This window comes from Schistocerca serialis, unplaced genomic scaffold (assembly GCF_023864345.2).
Source record: "Schistocerca serialis cubense isolate TAMUIC-IGC-003099 unplaced genomic scaffold, iqSchSeri2.2 HiC_scaffold_322, whole genome shotgun sequence".
Classification (NCBI taxonomy): domain Eukaryota; kingdom Metazoa; phylum Arthropoda; class Insecta; order Orthoptera; family Acrididae; genus Schistocerca; species Schistocerca serialis.
The window spans coordinates 12501-20000 of NW_026047892.1; the positions used below are offsets into that span (position 1 = coordinate 12501).

Consider the following 7500-nt stretch of genomic DNA (forward strand, 5'->3'; position numbering starts at 1 on the left):
CCATGGAGCGTCGATTCGGGCGCCTTAACTCGGCGTTTGGTTCATCCCACAGCGCCAGTTCTGCTTACCAAAAAGAGGCCCCACTTGGCACTCCGATCCGAGTCGTTTGCTCGCGGCTTCAGCATATCAAGCAAGCCGGAGATCTCACCCATTTAAAGTTTGAGAATAGGTTGAGGTCGTTTCGGCCCCAAGGCCTCTAATCATTCGCTTTACCGGATGAGACTCGTACGAGCACCAGCTATCCTGAGGGAAACTTCGGAGGGAACCAGCTACTAGATGGTTCGATTAGTCTTTCGCCCCTATACCCAGCTCCGACGATCGATTTGCACGTCAGAATCGCTACGGACCTCCATCAGGGTTTCCCCTGACTTCGTCCTGGCCAGGCATAGTTCCACCATCTTTCGGGTCCCAACGTGTACGCTCTAGGTGCGCCTCACCTCGCAATGAGGACGAGACGCCCCGGGAGTGCGGAGGCCGCCGCCCCGTGAAGGGCGGGGAAGCCCCATCCTCCCTCGGCCCGCGCAAGGGCGAGACCTTCACTTTCATTACGCCTTTAGGTTTCGTACAGCCCAATGACTCGCGCACATGTTAGACTCCTTGTCCGTGTTTCAAGACGGGTCGTGAAATTGTCCAAAGCTGAAGCGCCGCTGACGGGAGCGATTATTCCGCCCGAGAGCATCCCGAGCCAACAGCGGCGCGGGGTCCGGGGGCCGGGCCAGGTAGGTCCGTCATCCGGGAAGAACCGCGCGCGCTTGCCGGGAGCCCGAGCGCCCAAAGGGGCGAATTCGGACTCCTCCAGATATACCGCCGGGCAGCCAGCCAGGACACCGGGGCTACTGCCCAACAGACGCGGAACCGAGGCCCGCGGAAGGACAGGCTGCGCACCCGGGCCGTAGGCCGGCACCCAGCGGGTCGCGACGTCCTACTAGGGGAGAAGTGCGGCCCACCGCACACCGGAACGGCCCCGCCCCGCGGCGAGTGGAAAGGCAACCGGACACGACCCCGCCGCGAATTGCTCCGCGCGGGCGGCGGCCCCATCTGCCGAGGGCGGAGGCCAGTGGCCGGATGGGGCGTGAATCTCACCCGTTCGACCTTTCGGACTTCTCACGTTTACCCAGAACGGTTTCACGTACTTTTGAACTCTCTCTTCAAAGTTCTTTTCAACTTTCCCTCACGGTACTTGTTCGCTATCGGTCTCGTGGTCATATTTAGTCTCAGATGGAGTTTACCACCCACTTGGAGCTGCACTCTCAAGCAACCCGACTCGAAGGAGAGGTCCCGCCGACGCTCGCACCGCCGCTACGGGCCTGGCACCCTCTACGGGCCGTGGCTTCATTCAAGTTGGGACTTGGGCTCGGCGCGAGGCGTCGGGGTAGTGGACCCTCCCCAAACACCACATGCCACGACAGGCGGCAGCCTGCGGGTTCGGTGCTGGACTCTTCCCTGTTTCGCTCGCCGCTACTGGGGGAATCCTTGTTAGTTTCTTTTCCTCCGCTTAGTAATATGCTTAAATTCAGCGGGTAGTCTCGCCTGCTCTGAGGTCGTTGTACGAGGTGTCGCACGCCACACCGCCAGCCGGCTGTGCACGCTACGGAGTAAGTACCGGTATGCGAACCGCCAGGCGACGGGCGCGCATCGCACGTTTAAGGAGACGCGGCCGGCCCCACAGGCGGCCACGACACTCCAGGTCTGCGAAGCGGGGCAAACGCCGCGCGCTTCAGTATACGTAAGCCGACCCTCAGCCAGACGTGGCCCGGGAACGGAATCCATGGACCGCAATGTGCGTTCGAAACGTCGATGTTCATGTGTCCTGCAGTTCACATGTCGACGCGCAATTTGCTGCGTTCTTCATCGACCCACGAGCCGAGTGATCCACCGTCCTGGGTGATCTTTTCATAGTTTCCACATCTCTTTCGAGACAGTTGCATAGGCGGGACTGAGGCGTGTGGCGGCCCTGTTCCAGCCGTTCAGTGTCCAACGGCCTCACGGCCGATGGGCGTCGTACGGCTCCACACCGGAGCGGACAGGCAGTCGGCGAAAGTCATTCAAAAACCGGCGCCAGGCGCCAGGTGCCGCAGGCCAGCCGCTCCAGCGCTTCAGCGCTCGTACCACACAACATTGCCGTTAGTTTTGAGACGAACGCGTGGGTTCCGCACGCGGGCGCACGGCTACTGCGAGCCGTACAGGTAGCTGCGTGTTGCGCGACACGACACGCACATCGAAAGACATGCAGTCTAGTCGGTAATGATCCTTCCGCAGGTTCACCTACGGAAACCTTGTTACGACTTTTACTTCCTCTAAATGATCAAGTTTGGTCATCTTTCCGTAGCATCGGCAACGACAGAGTCAATGCCGCGTACCAGTCGAAGACCTCACTAAATCATTCAATCGGTAGTAGCGACGGGCGGTGTGTACAAAGGGCAGGGACGTAATCAACGCGAGCTTATGACTCGCGCTTACTGGGAATTCCCTCGTTCATGGGGAACAATTGCAAGCCCCAATCCCTAGCACGAAGGAGGTTCAGCGGGTTACCCCGACCTTTCGGCCTAGGAAGACACGCTGATTCTTCAGTGTAGCGCGCGTGCGGCCAGAACATCTAAGGGCATCACAGACCTGTTATTGCTCAATCTCGTGCGGCTAGAAGCCGCCTGTCCCTCTAAGAAGAAAAGTAATCGCTGACAGCACGAAGGATGTCACGCGACTAGTTTAGCAGGCTAGAGTCTCGTTCGTTATCGGAATTAACCAGACAAATCGCTCCACCAACTAAGAACGGCCATGCACCACCACCCACCGAATCAAGAAAGAGCTATCAATCTGTCAATCCTTCCGGTGTCCGGCCTGGTGAGGTTTCCCGTGTTGAGTCAAATTAAGCCGCAGGCTCCACTCCTGGTGGTGCCCTTCCGTCAATTCCTTTAAGTTTCAGCTTTGCAACCATACTTCCCCCGGAACCCAAAAGCTTTGGTTTCCCCGGAGGGCTGCCCGCCGAGTCATCGGAGGAACTGCGGCGGATCGCTGGCTGGCATCGTTTATGGTTAGAACTAGGGCGGTATCTGATCGCCTTCGAACCTCTAACTTTCGTTCTTGATTAATGAAAACATACTTGGCAAATGCTTTCGCTTCTGTTCGTCTTGCGACGATCCAAGAATTTCACCTCTAACGTCGCAATACGGAATGCCCCCGCCTGTCCCTATTAATCATTACCTCGGGTTCCGAAAACCAACAAAATAGAACCGAGGTCCTATTCCATTATTCCATGCACACAGTATTCAGGCGGCTTGCCTGCTTTAAGCACTCTAATTTGTTCAAAGTAACGTGCCGGCCCACCGAGACACTCAATAAAGAGCACCCTGGTAGGGATTTCAACGGGGTCCGCCTCGGGACGCACGAGCACCGCACGAGGCGGTCGCACGCCTTCGGCTCGCCCCACCGGCAGGACGTCCCACGATACATGCCAGTTAAACACCGACGGGCGGTGAACCAACAGCGTGGGACACAAATCCAACTACGAGCTTTTTAACCGCAACAACTTTAATATACGCTATTGGAGCTGGAATTACCGCGGCTTGCTGGCACCAGACTTGCCCTCCAATAGATACTCGTTAAAGGATTTAAAGTGTACTCATTCCGATTACGGGGCCTCGGATGAGTCCCGTATCGTTATTTTCGTCACTACCTCCCCGTGCCGGGAGTGGGTAATTTGCGCGCCTGCTGCCTTCCTTGGATGTGGTAGCCGTTTCTCAGGCTCCCTCTCCGGAATCGAACCCTGATTCCCGTTACCCGTTACAACCATGGTAGGCGCAGAACCTACCATCGACAGTTTATAAGCAGGACATTGAAAGATGCGTCGCCGGTACGAGGACCGTGCGATCAGCCCAAAGTTATTCAGAGTCACCAAGGCAAACGGACCGGACGAGCCGACCGATTGGTTTTGATCTAATAAAAGCGTCCCCTTCCATCTCTGGTCGGGACTCTGTTTGCATGTATTAGCTCTAGAATTACCACAGTTATCCAAGTAACGTGGGTACGATCTAAGGAACCATAACTGATTTAATGAGCCATTCGCGGTTTCACCTTAATGCGGCTTGTACTGAGACATGCATGGCTTAATCTTTGAGACAAGCATATGGACTACTGGCAGGATCAACCAGGGAGCTGCGTCAACTAGAGCTGAGCAGCCGGCCGCCCGGGAGTGGTGTCCCGGGGGCCCGCGCGAACACGCAAGCGTCCGCTTCAATTATTCTGCAAACAGGAGGAGGCTGAGCTCCCCTGCACAACACACCTCGAAACCCTCTCAGGTCCCGGCGGCGCGCAGCGCCGTCCTAAGTACTTGGTCGGGTTCGAGAGAGGCGCAATCGCCCGGAGTTAGGCGAGTAGACGCTTTAGGTGCGACCACCCGTGCTCCCAACTGAGGCTTGCCGCTGCCGACAGAGGCCCGGGAGCGTGCTGTCGTGGCATTGCCGGCGGGAGACAACACGCGCCACCTACGGTGACCGGCAGCTCCAACGCCAGCGCCACAGAAGGACAAAAGCCCCACTTGGGTGCCGAAGCGAACTCTCCCAGCACAGCGCACGCGCCAACACGTCCGCACAGCTGCGATACAAACCACCTGCGAGAACCGCTGGGGCGACCGAGCAGGCAGACGGCCGTCGCGGCGCCGAGCGCCGGGCGGCGGCGCATCCTCAGCGCACACAGTCCTCAATCGGACCAGCACACTGCAGATGGCCACCGCGGCTTCGCACCGGGCCCGCGAGGACCTACTTTGGCCGCAAGGCGCCGCGAGCAGGGGGCGCCGGCGCGGCAGCTGCGCCGCCTGCCGCGTCCGTCGGCCGGCGCGCCTGCCACTGGCCGCCCCACCAGCCGGCTGTAAGCGCGTGCGCCCACGCACCGCGCTGCCAGCACGCCGGGCGGCCCCCCCTCACCGGCCGGGGACGGTCCCACCCAGCCACCGCCGCGTATCGCCTCACACCCCAGATCCCCTTTCGCGTCGTGGGCAATGGTGGGTCCCCTTTCACGTTCGTGGGCATGGTGGGTATCCCTGAAACAACCGGTTAATAGCTCGACCGATCGTCGCCAACACTGATTCACCTCTAGCGAGAACAACCGCACCACAACGGGTTACCTGTTGTTCATTTGCGTAACGTCACCAGCAAACGTAGACGTCCATCGCCATTTGCAACGAGTATTGCATGCCTGTGTCAGGTGTCACAACACACTACGTCTGCCCACATAGACGCAACAACATGTGCACGCCTCGAGAACACGTGGAAGGTAGCCCCCGTACGTATGCGGTGTCCATTGCGCGAACGACTGTCAGCCGGCCTCTGCAGGATGTCGCAGATGTGGAACGCGGTGCAACATGCTATCACGGTGTGTGAGAAGAGACGACTACGTCCGAATACACGCTCCACTACATCAACAGACTGCTCATGCTGATCGCCATCCAGGGCGTCCGTTCCTCCCACACGTCTGAATGGCGTACCACACTGCAATCCAGCTCTTATAGGGAGACGACACGTAGCTGCGTGCACAATATTTGGACTGTATGGTCTGCCGTTGCTAGGCGCAGTCGTCGTACGGTCACACATGTGCCACGATGTATCATTCAGTACATACGGACCAATGTGCAGTACAGTTTGTGGGTTTTGCGTACATCGGCGGACAGGTGACAGGCCGTACCACAACGTAGGCTGAGTACGTCGGCATGCGAAGGGCATTGAACATGCAAACTTCTCAACGACCAGCTTGCGAAGGCAGGGGGGAAGGGGGGGGGGCATGTACGTCCTGCTGCTATCCACATTACAGTGTATAGCAGGAGCATGTGGAAAGTCAGCAACACCTGCAAGGTGTTTAACATGACGCGATACACAGGGGACCGGGCAGTGCGAATAGCGAACTATATTGCGAGGGTTGCGGTTAGGCAACACTACACTAATTTAACGAGTTGCATAACAATTACAGAGCAGGTTCAGCGACAACGTGCGTCAGGTTAAGGCGCAATATAGGTTAGGTTGAGGCACAATATAGGTTAGGTTAAGGCACAACATGGGTTACGTTAAGGCACAAATTGGGTTACGTTAAGGCACAACATGGGTTACGTTAAGGCACAACATGGGTTACGTTAAGGCACAAATTAGGTTACGTTAAGGCACAAATTAGGTTACGTTAAGGCACAAATTAGGTTACGTTAAGGCACAAATTAGGTTACGTTAAGGCACAAATTAGGTTACGTTAAGGCACAAATTAGGTTACGTTAAGGCACAAATTAGGTTACGTTAAGGCACAAATTAGGTTACGTTAAGGCACAAATTAGGTTACGTTAAGGCACAAATTAGGTTACGTTAAGGCACAAATTAGGTTACGTTAAGGCACAAATTAGGTTACGTTAAGGCACAAATTAGGTTACGTTAAGGCACAAATTAGGTTACGTTAAGGCACAAATTAGGTTACGTTAAGGCACAAATTAGGTTACGTTAAGGCACAAATTAGGTTACGTTAAGGCACAAATTAGGTTACGTTAAGGCACAAATTAGGTTACGTTAAGGTACAATATGGGTTAGGTTAAGGTACAATATGGGTTAGGTTAAGGTACAATATGGGTTAGGTTAAGGTACAATATGGGTTAGGTTAAGGTACAATATGGGTTAGGTTAAGGCACAACGTAGGTTAGGTTAAGGCACAACGTAGGTTAGGTTAAGGCACAACATAGGTTAGGTTAAGGCACAACATAGGTTAGGTTAAGGCACAACATAGGTTAGGTTAAGGCACAACATAGGTTAGGTTAAGGCACAACATAGGTTAGGTTAAGGCACAACATAGGTTAGGTTAAGGCACAACATAGGTTAGGTTAAGGCACAACATAGGTTAGGTTAAGGCACAACATAGGTTAGGTTAAGGCACAACATAGGTTAGGTTAAGGCACAACGTAGGTTAGGTTAAGGCACAACGTAGGTTAGGTTAAGGCACAACGTAGGTTAGGTTAAGGCACAACGTAGGTTAGGTTAAGGCACAACGTAGGTTAGGTTAAGGCACAACGTAGGTTAGGTTAAGGCACAACGTAGGTTAGGTTAAGGCACAACGTAGGTTAGGTTAAGGCACAACGTAGGTTAGGTTAAGGTACAACGTAGGTTAGGTTAAGGCACAACATAGGTTAGGTTAAGGCACAACATAGGTTAGGTTAAGGCACAACATAGGTTAGGTTAAGGCACAACATAGGTTAGGTTAAGGCACAACATAGGTTAGGTTAAGGCACAACGTAGGTTAGGTTAAGGCACAACGTAGGTTAGGTTAAGGCACAACGTAGGTTAGGTTAAGGCACAACGTAGGTTAGGTTAAGGCACAACGTAGGTTAGGTTAAGGCACAACGTAGGTTAGGTTAAGGCACAACATAGGTTAGGTTAAGGCACAACGTAGGTTAGGTTAAGGTACAACGTAGGTTAGGTTAAGGCACAACGTAGGTTAGGTTAAGGCACAACATAGGTTAGGTTAAGGCACAACGTAGGT

At 54.7% G+C, this 7500-nt stretch overlaps 3 non-coding genes across 3 annotated transcripts in view; all 3 read right to left on the minus strand.

Moving 5' to 3' along the window:
* The window catches only part of LOC126445079 (large subunit ribosomal RNA), a 4240-nt gene extending 2696 nt beyond the window's left edge, over positions 1–1544 (minus strand). Inside the window, exon 1 of the ribosomal RNA XR_007582903.1 lies at positions 1–1544. This exon is cut by the window's left edge and continues 2696 nt beyond it. This is a non-coding gene — a ribosomal RNA (large subunit ribosomal RNA).
* Positions 1545–1732: 188 nt separating this feature from the next.
* Positions 1733–1887, minus strand: LOC126445080 (5.8S ribosomal RNA). The gene has a single exon (XR_007582904.1). It is a non-coding gene; the product is annotated as a 5.8S ribosomal RNA (ribosomal RNA).
* Positions 1888–2242: 355 nt separating this feature from the next.
* Positions 2243–4151, minus strand: LOC126445075 (small subunit ribosomal RNA). The gene has a single exon (XR_007582901.1). It is a non-coding gene; the product is annotated as a small subunit ribosomal RNA (ribosomal RNA).
* Between the last annotated feature and the right edge of the window lie 3349 nt (positions 4152–7500).